The sequence below is a fragment of the Ursus americanus genome, chromosome 3 (genome assembly GCF_024610735.1).
Source record: "Ursus americanus isolate L20-20 chromosome 3, mUrsAme1.1.p, whole genome shotgun sequence".
NCBI lineage: Eukaryota > Metazoa > Chordata > Mammalia > Carnivora > Ursidae > Ursus > Ursus americanus.
Window position 1 is genome coordinate 57,297,872 of NC_142129.1, and position 15,258 is coordinate 57,313,129.

A 15,258-nucleotide genomic window follows, 5' to 3' on the forward strand; every position below is an offset into this window, starting at 1 on the left:
CTCCAGTGGATCACACCCAGTCTGCTTCACACCTTCATATTACTTGGTAAGCATTTGAGTGTTGGCCACTGTTCCTGCATCTAAGCAGAAATATTTGAGGTGCCATTTGATGCTAATGGCAGGCAAGTCAGTTACACCCACCTTCAAACAAATTCTTTTGAGTATGTTGACAGAGAATGAACTTCGGGACTTCAGAAGACACATTCTACCCATAAAAATAGACTTCCTTGTTAATGGCAGAGCTCCAGGGGGAAGATTGAAATAATCCTGCTTCTAAAGCATATGACCTTGGTTCTTTCTGAAGCCAAGTTTTTGTTCTTCTTTGGATTCCATGACATTCAGATTCATTCATTTATTCAATAAATATTTACTAAGTTCTCACTACGTGTCCGGTACTGTGATAGTTGCTGAGACAAAAATCAATGAATAAAGTGATCTAAAATCCTTGCCCTTATGGACCTTACATATTGTAAGTGTAGGTAGAAAATCAACAATATAAATGAGTAAATATATAGCAGGTTGGGAAAGAGGTATTGGGAATGTGCAGGGGATTGTAATTGTCTCAAGGGAGGTGAAGGAAGGCCTCACTGAGAAAGTGACATTTGAATAACAGTTGGGGGGAAGAAAAGGAAAAACTTGAAGTATCTGAGGGAAGAGAATTTCAAGAAAAGATGCTTCCAAATCACTCCTGTAAGTTGCCTTTGTGCTTATTAGTTCAAATAGGTCAAATTGTTTCCTGCTACTTGCAACAAGAGACTTAACCATTTCGACCCATGAGTAAGGCATGTCTGACAATTCCAATATTATTCAGTGTTTTAAAGTGTATTTTAATATGTCAGGGCAAGGGCTTCATGGAGTACTATAGGATTTAGGCTTAATATTTGAAATTCTTTTAATTGTTTACACTGAATGCAAGATTTTCCTTTGTCTTCCAAAAAAGTACACAAGGAGCTGTGTCATCAGAAACAAAGTATTATAACCAGAATAATGTAAAATTAATTTGGGTTTTTTCTTTAAGTGAGGCAGGGGGGAAATATTTTCACATTTATTTCTTATTTTGGGGATTCTTCCAAGGTTCCTAGATTAATTACCATTAAAAGAGGGGGTGAAGAAACTATTATTTATTTTGCATTGAGCCCGGGCCAGACAGTTTAACATTTATCTTGCCTTATGAAAAATCACTGCACAAATGAGTAGATTGAAACTCAGGCTAAATAATCTATGCAAATATATACAGCTAAGGAAGAAAGTAAGCCAGGATTCCCCCTCTACTAGTTTTAAAGTTGGGTTTCTGTATTATAAAAAAATCAGAAGGTTATTCTAGGCCCTAATGTGTTCATAACCATCTAACCACAATGGCACCTACCTAAGGTGGCCCTTTAATATTATTAGTAAGGATGAAATCCAAACCATATTTTGACAGCATTATGTGATGCTGATAGAAATACAGGAATGGAAGATTCATAAATGAATTGCTAGTGAAAACAGTGTCTATTACTGACCGATGTCTTCCTGCAGATTAACCTATGTACCATAGGACATCACTCCTCTCTTCCAAAAGAGTTCTGGGAGAATCCCCCAAGCAGCAGTTCCTTTATGTAGGAAACTAAAGGAAGGAAGGAAGGAAGGAAGGAAGGAAGGAAGGAAGGAAGGAAGGAGGGAAGGAAGGAAGGAAGGAAGGAAGGAAGGAAGGAAGGAAGGAAGGAAGGAGAAAGAGAAAGAGTGAAAGAAAGAGAAAGAAAGGAAGGAAGGAAGGAGAAAGAGAAAGAGTGAAAGAAAGAGAAAGAAAGAAAAAAGAAAAGGAAAGAAAAAAACTGAGTTCCCAATGGGTTCCATTGTGCTCAGGATACAGCAACCAAACACTGCTCTCTGCAAAAGAAATGTCAGGCCACGGTGTTGGAGGACCATACAACACTCTCACATAACTGTGCTGATGAGGTGTCACCTATTTCCATCCAAAAGTTGTTGTAATATGATAACACCTTTGGGATAAGGCACTTTTCTGTCTATGAAATTATTGAATGCAGGCCTTATTCACCTCTCCACATTAGGCTTGGATGCTCAAAATCTGACTTTAGGCTCTGCAGAAATGAGAGGAGGCATCTAGCATATGAAAACCTTCCATCTGGAAAACTCCTTAATGGGAAATAGATGAACTAGATGATCCAATGAGGTCTTCCACATCTTTAATTTCCATGATTCTGCCTAGGAAGTTTTTTGGAAATTTTCTAACTGAAGGCAGATTCCACTGATTTCTGAAAATGGGGTTTGGGTGAGGCAACTGGCATTGACACAAGGAAAGCAACTGTCCTTGATTGCTAGAGAAAGATGGAAAGCCCAGGGCATAGACAGTGGGGATAATGGACACCACCTTATCTTGCTGAAATTGCAGAAGAGGGGAATGGACGGACCAGGCTCCCAATTTGTGGATTCTTCTGGCAGTGGAATGGTCACTAGAACTATCCTCCCGGTAATTATCTGTTAAGAAACAGACTCACTTTCCTCTTTAGAGCCCTTGGCCTGTTTTCACATAAAATAACAGATTAAGTAAATCCTTTTTGGTTCTCAGTCACTTCTGTAACTTCAGTTTCTTCTCTGCTTTGATAACAACTGTCCATGTCCTTAAGAGATAGAAATAACAACTGGCTGTAGAAGATCTCAATGTGGGGAAACCAGAAAAGGATTTCTAATGTTTGGGGAATAATGTATCTCACTGGAATAAAGGAGATATAGGGAATGATCTGTATCATTTCTGAAACGTTGCTTAAAATATTAAATGAGAATTTGGCCTTTTTAACTGTATTTGAATTTAGGAATTTAAACATCACCTTCTGCTACTTGGTCTTCATAGTTGCCAGCATTATTGAATCTTCCTGAAATGACAATGATAGAACAAGTATTTCAAACCAGATTTGTCTTCCCCAGGATCAACCAGCACACTGTGCCATTTAGAATTAGAAGTTAGAGCCTCTCCATTTTCTTTGCTTAGTGAACTGGTTGTGGAATGAGTGAGGCAATTTTCTATTTGAAATTAATCATATTTTCTATTAGCTTTTATCTCTAGGATTTTTTAATACTTCCGGAGATTTGCCAAAAGTCTCTGAGTGCTCACTACATTTTAGCAATCATTTATGACCTGGACATACAAAGACATTCTAGGCACTGCCCCTGCCTTCTAGGAATTTTATTTTTAATTCTTCCATTTTTTGTAATCCTGTTACAAAAAAATAATCACTCATACATGTTTCTGTTTCTTAAAAAAAATTGAATGATAAAATATATTTTCTATAAAAAATGTGACGTATTTCCTGAAATTGAATTTTTAGCTGAAAGTGATATTGACTTTTACCTAACCTGGCATTCTTAAAGGAGTATAAATTGAGTTTTTTGTTGTTCTCTCTCTCTCTCCTTTAGCTCTTTGAGAATGTCTGGCTAAAAGAACCCTCCCATCTTTTTACCTCTGTTCCAGAGCTTAAAAGAATTAAAAAGAGAGAGAGACAGAATGTTTTTAAACAATAGGAAAACTGCAATTCAAGAATCAGTGAATTATGTGAGTCAGGGTCCTAGCTCTATTTTTGCTATATTGTCTTTCATGATAATAGAAAGTGGCAACCATGATTGATTTTGAAAATATTAATGTACAATCCCTTGAATCTTCTTACTCTGTGTGGCAGGAGATACTGTCTTGGTCCAATACTCATTTGCTATGAAGAGTTCTCAATGGCCTTGGCTTGTTAAGGACCAACTCATTCTGATTGGTGCCTGTGGAAGCTAGGAACTGCATCCCTAACATTTAGCGTGTTGGAAGGCTCACTACATGTATAGTAACTTGTGACTGAATACACCAAATGAATAAAAGAAATTTGTTCATGTAGCGACAGTGCTATTCTTTTTCGCTGTCACAGCTACTCACAGCCACCAGCCCTTCCTCGAACAGTGAAGGCTGAACTGTATTAAAATCAATAAACGTGATTTGCCCCTTGTTATTGTGACCTTGTGCAGAGGACTTCCCTCTCTGTACCCTGGTTCTCTCCTCTATAGAGTGAGGGAATTTTTTTTTTCAAGATTTTATTTAAGAGAGAGAGAGAGTGCGCACATGTGCACACACATGCAGGGGGAAATGTAGAGGGAGAAGCAGACTTCCCTGCTGAGCAGGAGCCCGATGTGGGGCTCCATCCCAGGACCTTGGGATCAGGGTCTGAGCTGAAGGTGGACGCTTAACCAACTGAGCCACCCAGGCGCCCTTAGAGGGAGGAAATTAAAGCAGGTAATTTCCAAAGTCGCTTCCTAATTATTCCATACACTGATTCGTTTGTGATGACATAACACATGTTCTGGTGTTGCTTACAATGTTGGGGGCAGCAGACTTGCCACTCACTCCTCCTCAAAGAGGACATGAGCCAAGTTTAAAGAGGCAAGTGGAGGAGAATGCAAAAGTAAGGATTTTCTCCTATTCACGGCCTGATAGGCTTTTTTGTTTAGGTTTCTAGAGGTGAACAGGATAAAGAGTGGAACTAAAATCATCAGAAAATACTATTTGTTAGTGCAGGAAAATCTTTTATTTAGATCGATTAGTGGGGTAATGGTTGGCTTTATTCACAGAAAGGACAGTGCTTTTCATATTCATAAAATATTAGTGACTCCAGACCCATTTAATTTCTACACATCTGTTAAATAGAGAAAAAAGAAACCTAATGATCTAACAGAAAAACACACTTAAGGCTAACATTTGGTTCCCAGACCTATCATTCTGTTTGCCAAGTTGAAGTTACTGAAGCTTTCATAGTAATTGTTGTGACTGAGCAGAGCAAAGGGATTGATGTACATTCATGCTGGTATGTATACACATGTATTTGCACCTCACAAGCCCATATTAGAACCTGCTATTTATTTCCTGAATGAAGCCTAAATTAGTTAGTGATCTTCTGCAATATTGCTGAGAAATGAATGCACAATGCGTTCTTATTCAAAAGAGAGACAATGAGTAGAGAGCGACACAAGAGCATTAAATTACTCTGCCCCAATTTATTTCTCAGAGCCGTTCTTGCTGAAAGGTCTTTCAGGAAAACAAGGACATTCAGGAAGTAACCCTCAGTCTCTGTGGACGAATGTGTTTATTGAGAGCCTGCTTGGTGAGAGGTGTACAGACTTCTGGACTTAGAGCTCCCGTTCCAGCTTTATTTCCTTCTGGATAAAGCCTCCTCAGTTTCTTCATCTGTAAAATGGAGTTCATATAGTATGGTTGTGCGGATTGGATGAGATAACAATGTGACCGTAGAAAGAAACAGTGGGACAGGCACCAAGAGGTCACTGTTAAACCAAAAAAACTCTAAACCAAGAAAAGTTACTCTGTTACTGTTTTTACTTTTCACAAATTATGTAATCCCCTTGGCTGTCACTAGGCAAATATGAAAATTACCTTGTTATAGTAATTATGTTTTAACCTGATTGTAATGATAAATTTACCACTAACAACAACCAGGGCACTTGCCCCTGTCCTCACCTCCAGGTGACAACTTAACCTTATGTGGGTTATGCATGATATTAGCTACACAAGTTGTGGAACATATGTACAGTTTAACTTGTTTTGCTATATCTAAACATTACAAATGTTAAGTATAAATCAAAACAAATATAAAATATAGGTTCCAGTTTTTGGTGAAATCTATCACTACCAGATCAGATGACAGTCTTGCAATTGTCATGTCTCTACCTCCACCTTAGTAAAAAACTTTATAACATGTGCATTGTGGGGGAGAGTGGTCACTTCTCCCACCCACCTTTATACTGGCACTCCTTGATGGTGCTGCCTGGCCAGGATAAAACCACTCTGGAATGACCAAATTAATCTGGGCCAGCCAGAAAGGAAATCACCATATTCCAGATATTTCCCTTCCTTGTCTCTGTTCCCCACCAGTACAGGATTTGTTTTTCTGCAAAGCTCTTTCCACAACTGGCAATTAGGAAATAAAAATTGCATATCTATACCTTTTGGAAGCTTTTAGTGACTGCTTTCATTAATAACTGGTCATCTATACAACCCAGTGTTGACCCATCTCTTTTTTTCTCCACAGACTATTTACTACTACCCTTTACCAGACATACACTTTGCCAGATCAGAAGCCAGTGCTGTGAATCTTTCAGTTGATGAATCCTGCTCTTGAGGTTCCCAGCCTCCTCTGCTTAAGCTTCCTTGGTATCACAAGTGCCTCCTGCTGATGTACCTGCTGAACTTCTCTGAAAAAACAACAACAACAACCACCTCTTCCGTGTATCACGAACACATTTATAATTCCAGAGAAACTGAATCTAAGAAACTAAATCTCTTCACAGGAATGTGAGTAAGAATCCAAAGTGGGTAGAAGATAAATGCCAGGTAAAATGTATCAATGGAGACTTGTCTCCTATGAATGTCCCCAGCCTGGCCTTTTTTTTTTTTTTTGGTGGGGGGGAGTAATTGTGCTCATTCTGAAACTAAAACTCAAATTTGGAAGGTTTTACCTGCACATGAATGATGACAAAAACTTACCTCATCCTTCAAAAGAACTTCACCTGGTTATTTCTAGGAGTTTCTGGAGCTGACTTGTGTGTGAATTATAACTGTTCACATTCTGTCAGTTCAGTTTTCTCTTTGAAAGTCAAGTGTCCTCATGACACCTGAAGAAGGCTGCGGGACACCAGGGCTCTCCTAAAAAAATCAAGACAGTGTACCACACTGCCTTCTTCTGAATAACTTCTTTAATAACACATAAAAACATGTTCCATGGCTAAAAAGCAGGCTTGATGCTTTCAATCAATATCGAGAGTGCCTTCTACATATCTCTACCTGCTTACTGGTCCTTTTAAATAAATTCTTAAATATGTGAATTTATATAATTAGTCAGAAAAGATAAAATTTGAGGGAAGAAAATTTTATTTGACTTTATTAAATGGTTTAAAGCAAAATTCATCAAAGATCTTTTTAACCGTAAATGTGTGAATTGACCACTACTACTTATAAACTCTAATAGAAGAATACAACATTTGAAATTTTGGGCAGTTGATTTTCAAAGAGAAACCATGTACATGCATACACAGTAACTATTTAGATTTAAGAACTGTTACTTTCTAAAATACATATATCAAGATAGCCATGTTTGTCACACTTGTATACTTCCTACTTACTCAGGGCTAGCATAGAGTATATGATCAATAATGTTTACTAATTGAATTTTTTAAATACATATTTTAATTGGCTGGTGGCTAAATAAGCTATCATATGGCCACTGGAAACTTCATTGCTCAAAGGCTAAAATTCCAAAATCAATTCATAGAATCCATATAACGTGAGACAAGAGACAAAGCTCATTAACTCCTGTTGTCTCTTTATGCCTAGGCCTTAATAATTTACATCTTACTGACAATAAATAATTCATAGTATAGTGGTATTTCTTAAAGACCTGAATTTTCTTATAGCTTGGTTTTCTTAACAATCCTCAGCAATATTTTCCTGTGATATCTAAGCACTGGCTCTAAAGAACTTTTGGGGTACAAAAGAGGTTATTTTAACTTGAAAGCTACTAAATTCATTTACATAGTTAAGCAAGGTCCACAGATCTTCACCCCCTCCCTCTCAATAATAATTTAAAAAGTACAATTAAATAATGAGACTCAGCTACATTAAAGTAATAAACCAAATAACGGGGAAGGGCTAATGCTGAGTAGAGTCCAAACAGTGACTTGTCTGTATGGACCAATGTCTTTCTCTTATTATAGTTTTTCCAGTATTTTTATTTTGGTAATCTACATATAGCATAAAATTTACTGTCTTCACCACTTTTATATGTACAGTTCAGCAGTACTAACACATTCACATTGTTAGTGCTGTTAGTATCATCACCAACCGTCTTCAAAATTCTTTTCATCCTGCTGATGAGGGAACAGAAGGCAAGCTGAGGACAAAGCAGAATCTGACACTCGGCAACCTCCCCCACCCCCCATTCCTGGGTGGTACACATGTGTTATTCTTCCGGGAAGCTCCTGACTACCTTAATGTTAATGCCTTGCTGGAGGGGAAAAACAACCTTAACTTGACAATGGCAAGGCCTCTGGTATCCTCTGAGTCTTCTTTAACACATGAAAATCCTTTTGAAACCTTCCTTTTCCCTTAACTCCCCCAACCCCATAGTATAAAATCAGCCACCCCTCACTACCCCAGGGCAGCAGCTCTTTCTGCCCACAGGTCCTGTCCCTGTGCTTTAATAAACCACCATTTTGCACCAAAGACGCCTCAAGAATTCTTTCTTGGTCATTGGCTCTGGACTCCACCCCACTGAACCTCACCTATATTCCAAAACCACATCACTGCAAAACTGAAACTCTATGGCATTAATAATTCCACATTCCTCCCTTATCCTAGCCCCTGGCAACTACCATTCTATGTCTTTAGGATTTTGACTATCCTAAGTGTTCCTTCATGGAAGTGGAATCATACCGTTTGTCTTTTGATGACTGGCTTATTTCATTTAGCATAATGTCCTTAAGGCTCATTTATGTTGTTGCATGTGTCAGAATTTCCTTCCTGTTTAAGGCTGAATAATACTCCCCTGTATATATACACCCACCTTTTGCTTATCCATTTCTCGATCAGTGGACACTAGGGTTGCTAACATGTTTTATCTATTAGGAATAATGCTGCAATGGACATGGGTGTCCATATGTCTCTTCAAGGCTCTGCTTTCAACTCTTGAGCATATACCCAGACGCGGAATTGCTGTATCATATGGTAATTTTATTTTTAACCTTTTGGCAAACCATCATACTGTTTTCCATAGTCGCTATGCTACTTTATATTCTCTCCAACAGTGCTTAAGGGCTCCAGTTTCTTCACACACTTGCCAACACTTGTTATTTTCCTTTTTTTTTTTTAAGTAACCATCCTAATGCGCGTAAGTGGTATCTCATTGTAGTTTTAATTTGCAGTTTCTTAATTATTAGTGATGCTATGCTCTGACTATATTTTTAAATTGTGTGGATACGAAACTCTTTATTCTTCTATATGACAATTCTAAGAAAACCATTTAAATAAAGAGGAAATTCCAAAACTGTGAGCATAATCTTAACACTATTCTTATCCTTAAAGGATTATTATATATTTGAAGGAAACAGCTTAGTAAAGTACAAATCACTTTATTTTATGTTCAATCTACAGCTTTCCAAGGTAGCGATTAAACCCTACTGAGTTCACACAATTCATTTATTCATTCAGCAAATACTAAGTGAGGCTCTCGTTTGCTTTCACTGTACTGGTTTCTGGGAACATATAAATTAAACCTCACTATTCCTGTTCTCTAAAAACCTATCTCTAGTTTATGGGGAATTATCTTTCTTTAGCCAAGTATAGGTCAAAATAGAGAATGTCCATGTTGTCCTACCAAGAAGTCAGAGAGATCTAATTCAAATACTTTCTCTGTCTTTACCAGAGGAATGATTAGAAAATGTTACCTAAAGTGAATTTCCTCATCTGAAAAATAGGAAGAATTATTCTTACTTATGGGTTTTACTGATTAACCCCATGGGCAATGTAAAGTGGTTAACCAGGTATAGACATCCCCATAGTGACTTTCAGTCTCTTACTGGCATATACATGGCTAAGAGCTCACGAATATCCTACTCTAGCCCAGAAACACTGAGGCTTCCATAAGTTTCGAGAATTTTCACAATAACCATTTCTCTAGAATAGTCCTTGAAAAAATCAATAAATGGAAGTAATCTCTGCTGTCAGTGCTTAGAAGTTATATAAAACAAACAATGTCTGGAAAAATACAGGCATGAAGGAGATAAAATCATTTGCTGAGACTTGTACTTTAGAATTGTACATCAGCCAACATTTAATTTTCCTTAAAGAGACAAAATGGATCCCAGGACCTCCGTTCTGGACTGTAACATTATTTTGTGTATCCATTTATTTAAAGAAGGAAAATCTGCCTTCGTGAAGGAAATGTGCTGGTCACAAGGAGTTGGGCTGTTCTTATCCTACACAGCAAGTTCTCACTGCAAATTCATTAACTGGTTGGATTCCTCAGTGGCCTGTCTTACAGGTAAGGAGCACTGATGGTGTGGATCAGGGCAGTATCCTTTTTAGAATAACTATTTGTCATTGTGAAATTATAAACAAATAGTCTGTTCTGTTTTGTTTTTCTGGTATTATATGGCAGTCACATCATCCTGGTGATAGTACTAGTCCTTTGCTTTGCAATATTTAACAGAAATTAAGCTTTGAGATGTTAAAACTCACAGCTTGATCCTGGACATTGACATCAAGATGATTGGACACAGGAAGGGAATTAGTGCAACCTCAGGAAGTGCCTCCCCCATCCTCCATCAAGGGTACTGTAACCCCATAAGCACTAGTCCCACACACCTGGAAGCAATCCACTTATTTTCTAAAGCTTTATAAATTTCTACAAACCTGATCTTGCAGTTTTCAGTGTTTGGTTATTCTGTTGATACATATTTTTTCACAAAATACAGATTTTGAAATTTTTTTCTCGTCTCAACACCAGGTAATTCTAGGAAAAATGAAGCTATTATATTTGATTCTTCGTGTTTTCAAATTTTGATGCAATGCCTTTATCAATTAGGCTATACTGATACAAGATTTTGATTCAGGGTCAAAAATAAAAACTTAGACCAGATGGGAATATTTACTAATGCTTACTTTAAGATATAAAAATGTGAAAGAATCGAAGTAGAAAACTGTGCTGAAATGTAGCCACCGTTCTTTTGGTTAATACAGTAGTAGATATTCATTATGATTTATTTTCCCTTGAATCATACTTTGTCTTTAAGTAATTTTGGTGTATAAGACTAGAGTACTTTCACTTTTGTACTTTTTTTTTTTTCAATAAAACTATGGGTGCATGGTTTGTCTTAATATTTATCTCTGCACTGGAATGCTTCTTGAAGGTTTCTTTCTGATTTTTAAGTTTCATATTCTGCAGTATAATTTGCTTGTTTCTTTAGTCTGCTGCCAGGAAGTTAAATATAATAGTAAAGCTTTACTGAAAAGTGGAAAGTAGGAAAATTTGAAAATTGGAATCCTATGCCTTTATTCTTTTCTGAGAAAATTTTTTGTACCTATGTGCTTTGGAGATTTGACATTAGTCATTTGGTTGACCCTACAAAAAGATGTGAACTGCATCTTCTTAAGTGAGATCAGGCTCATTGTTAACTTCTTATTGTATGCTTTATGTAAAACTGATTTGAAAAATTCTTTCTGGATTGTTTTTACCTAAGGAAGGAAGAAGATTATATATATATATATATATATATATATATATATATATATATATATATATATATATATATATATATATATATATAAAACTTTATCAATCCCTGTACCTATTTGTTAGCATTTCCTTAAATGTGTTTTCTCCAGATGTTGAAAGTAAAAACCCCTTGTTACTTTTTCCATAGTCACTCTTTACCACTTTCCATAGGCAGCATATTAGGCACGCCAAGGACGGGAGGAAATAACAGACGTGTGAGCCCCAAATTATAGGCACAAAAATAACTTGCATAAAATAAGTTTTAAATGACACCACTTCCAAAAAAGCCAGCTCTAATTGACTCAAGCCTAGAAAGCAGTAACTTTAGGGAACATCAGACACACGTCCACTGATCCCAGAAAGTGTTCCACAGTGTGACATTAGCTGGAATGATGACATTCCCAGCTTGCTGCCAGCACATTCCAGGAGGCAGGCTGGGTATTTTGGTACTGGTCAAACCAGTGTCCCCTACAGTATTGTTCAGACATCTTTGAGATGCTATTTTATTTATACAAGCAACTACTTAGAGCCCAGCCCCATTGCTCACCTGCGACAGATAAAAGAAAAGACGGAGAGGCAGAGAGAATGCAAGAAATAAGAGGGGAAACTCCTCTCTGAATGCAGACAGAATCCTCACCAGGGCTTACTGGCTGGAGCAGCCCAGGTTCCTGCTGTTCGCAGAATGTTACAGATGGCTGCCTGGGCAGGAAGCCCTCCCCCTTCCCTAACGGTGCTCTGGGGAATGCAGGGGGCCTGGAACCAGCCCTCTCCTTCCCTTCCAAACCTCTTCTCCAAACCCCTACTGAGAAAAAAAAAAGAGAGAGAGAGAGAGAGAGAAAGAAGGGGGGGGAGTACGCCCTGGAAACATTTCTGCCAGTCTGTTTTTTAGTGGAATCTTGAATTAACCTCTTCAGTCCCGATTAGAATAGCAATTTATAACTATGCCGGCATCTCTTTAATGTCCAGAATCAATTCCACCAGCTCATTGAAGTACCCTACCATTTGGGTTGAATTATAATGGCACTTTTGAGTTATGCAACAATTTCAAGTAAGAGAAAGCAGGTTTGAATTCGGAAATAATTAAAAGTATTTTAGCACATCAAATATTGTATTAATAGTGTTCTCTGGTTAGATTTTTTTTTTCTTTAATCACATTTGAAAGTTTTGTTTTTCCCATAGTTTTTTTCCTTTGGTGCAGTTAGTTTCTTTTAAAGTATAAATTTGTTTTGGACCTATTTAATGAGATGTTAATTTCATAATCAGCCTTTTGTTTATAATTTGAAGGCAATTTCATTATCATAGCCCTATTTATCCATATTTTAAGGCATACTATATTTGTACACTAAAGCAAGGTGTTTCTTAAAGATAACTTTTATTTTGGACTTTATAAAGTTAGGAAATCTAGCTAATATATGTCTCCACCCAAAGAGGAAGCAGAAATTTTATGCTTAACTATAAAATTCATTGTTATTTCTAACCTCATAACTGCCATCACAGTAGAAGCAAAATATACCCAGGAAGAATATACTTATTTTGAAACATTTATATTATACTTATTTGATTCAAAAATACAGTGTAGGGAAGGAAAAAAGAATTTTCCTCTACCCTTCTAGGTTCTCGGCTGAGATACCCACTGTAATATAAGATTAAGAGGATAAAAACAACCAAGTTTATTAGCTGTATACCTCCTGTATACATGGGAAATACCCAGGAAAACTGAGTAACTTCCTGAGGTGGCCTGAGCCACCACCTTAAATATCATCTCCAGCTAAAGAGGAAAGATGTTGGGGGTAGGGGTGCCACTTAAGGGAGGCTATAAGGAAAAGTACAGTAAATAAAGGTGTGATTGTTATGCAGATTTAGGTTGTGACCTTCTTTATTGATAAAATTTTCTAGAGATGTAGAGTCCTCCTTCTCTTCCTAGTGCAGAGAGAAATATACCCTTGCAAATGGAGATTTCCTTCATAAATGTTAAGTAACTTCTACTCAGTTTCCAGAGCTATTCCTGTATCTGTTGTTTCTTAAAAATACTCAGCCTAAAATAATTCTTATGCCAAAAAGAAATATTTTAGGATGTCAAATTCTGCTTTCCTTCAAAAGTCACAGACCGCCCAAACTCTATAATCCCAATGATGAACTGGTTAGGTATTTCATCATCTCACTAATAAAATATTCTAACCAACTATAGTTTTACTGCATAAAAAGACAAAAGCTTAAAAATGGGAACTATTGAAAATGTAGTTAAAGAATGTAACAGATGATGGAAGTTAAAAAGGAAAAGAACTTCTTAATTTGATGTGAAGCAAATCCAGATATTCTGTGATTGACTACATTTGTCTATTGATTAATTCACCAAATACTGAGTGCCCTCTGAGTTTCAAGCCCCATTCTGGATATTAGGGATATAGTCATGAGTAAAACACACTATTTGCCCCCAAGACATTACAGTTTGGTGGAAGACAAGACAATTTGGGTTTCTATCACCTGCTATCTTAAATCTTTTTATCTAAACACTTAGAAAGCCTAGATGAAGACATGTCAGTTCAGCCAGCTCTCATCTGAACAAGCTCTGGGTTATGGCACCTGACATCCATTCTGATTTTCTGATGGGTCACTGCATCTGTTCCCATTTACTCCCCAAGCTGTACATTCATTTTTAATAGCATACTTGTTTGAACACAATAGAGAGTTTAATCATTCAAGATCCCTTCCAACAATTTTTTTTAAATTTTAGTTACCTATCTGTGTTCTATTTCTAGCTAAAAACAAATACATACATAAAAATAATAAGGGGAAATTTACTGAGGAGTTTTTGAGAAATGTTTTTTCTTTGAGAAAAAGAAAGAGAAACATGAATAGAAAGTCTCAACTATTTTGTCTTTGCCTTGGATGTGGTTGTGTGAGGTAGTGATGCTTGGAGATACAACAGGCTTGCAATTAGAAGGTAAAGCTGATGGCAGAGGTGCTGACCATAGCCCTGTATACTTGAGCTATTCAATTTCCCACCTGGGATGGGCTACCTCTGGATTTCTTACATGAGCTATATTGATAACTTTCCTTGTTTAATCCGCTTTGGTTTTGGAAATGTTACTGGCAGTCAAAAACACCTGAACTGAAATAATACGTTTAGAGGAAGTGGAATGATTTTTGTTTCCTAGGAATAAAGATTGGATGGTTATACTTACATTCCAAATAGAGGATTTTTGTAATATGTATTTAATTCATGCAGTTTTCCAAATCATAAAACTTCCTGGGAGGCATATTAAATTCTATAAAATCTAGATTCTAGAATTAAATATTATTTATTGGATAAACAGCCCACTCCCACACATTCTTGGATTTCAAAAGTTTATCTGACTTCGATAGCTAGCTTCAGGTGACTCTCAGCTTGCTGGTTTTCAAGTCAGTGGTGTGGTTTACAGTCATATCTTACAATTTGATCAACCACATCATAAAACACTCTATAGAGATATAGGCCAACACATTCAAGTGAGAACCCAAGCCAAAAGCCAAATTTTCCGTCTCTGTGTGTAATTGTCACTGACTCTAAATATGTATTTGAGAGAAATGAAAGATTATTGGGCAAATTAGAGTCTGTCAGCATCAGCCCACTAGCTCTATCATATCTTTTTTATGTTACATATTTCAAAACTCAGCTGAATGGAAGGTTCAGAAAGAGGACACATTCTATTTTCATGGCACCTTTTGTCTTCTAGCCTTCAGGCTTCCTTTGCTATGGTACAGTTGGCTCCAGTTCACATAAAGACATTGATGTACAAGAATATAGATATATTTGGAGATTCTGAACAACTGATGTCATACAGTTTATTGCTAAATTATTGGGGCTTAGGGTTTTTTAAAAGATGCATTGATTCCCTAAGCACAGAAGAAAATCCCAGAGATAGATATCCTCAATAAAAAGTACAAAGGAAACAAAACTCTGTGT

The 15,258-nt window shown here is 36.9% G+C and overlaps 1 long non-coding RNA gene across 2 annotated transcripts in view; it reads left to right on the forward strand.

Annotated features, from left to right (window-relative positions):
* LOC123789212 (uncharacterized) overlaps positions 1-15,258 on the forward strand; it is a 290,301-nt gene that overhangs the window by 206,647 nt on the left and 68,396 nt on the right. For both annotated transcript variants that reach the window (XR_015723965.1, XR_015723966.1), the window contains 3 exons: positions 6,075-6,337; positions 8,666-8,764; positions 9,954-10,079. This is a non-coding gene — a long non-coding RNA (uncharacterized LOC123789212). The remainder of the gene's footprint in view (positions 1-6,074; positions 6,338-8,665; positions 8,765-9,953; positions 10,080-15,258) is intronic.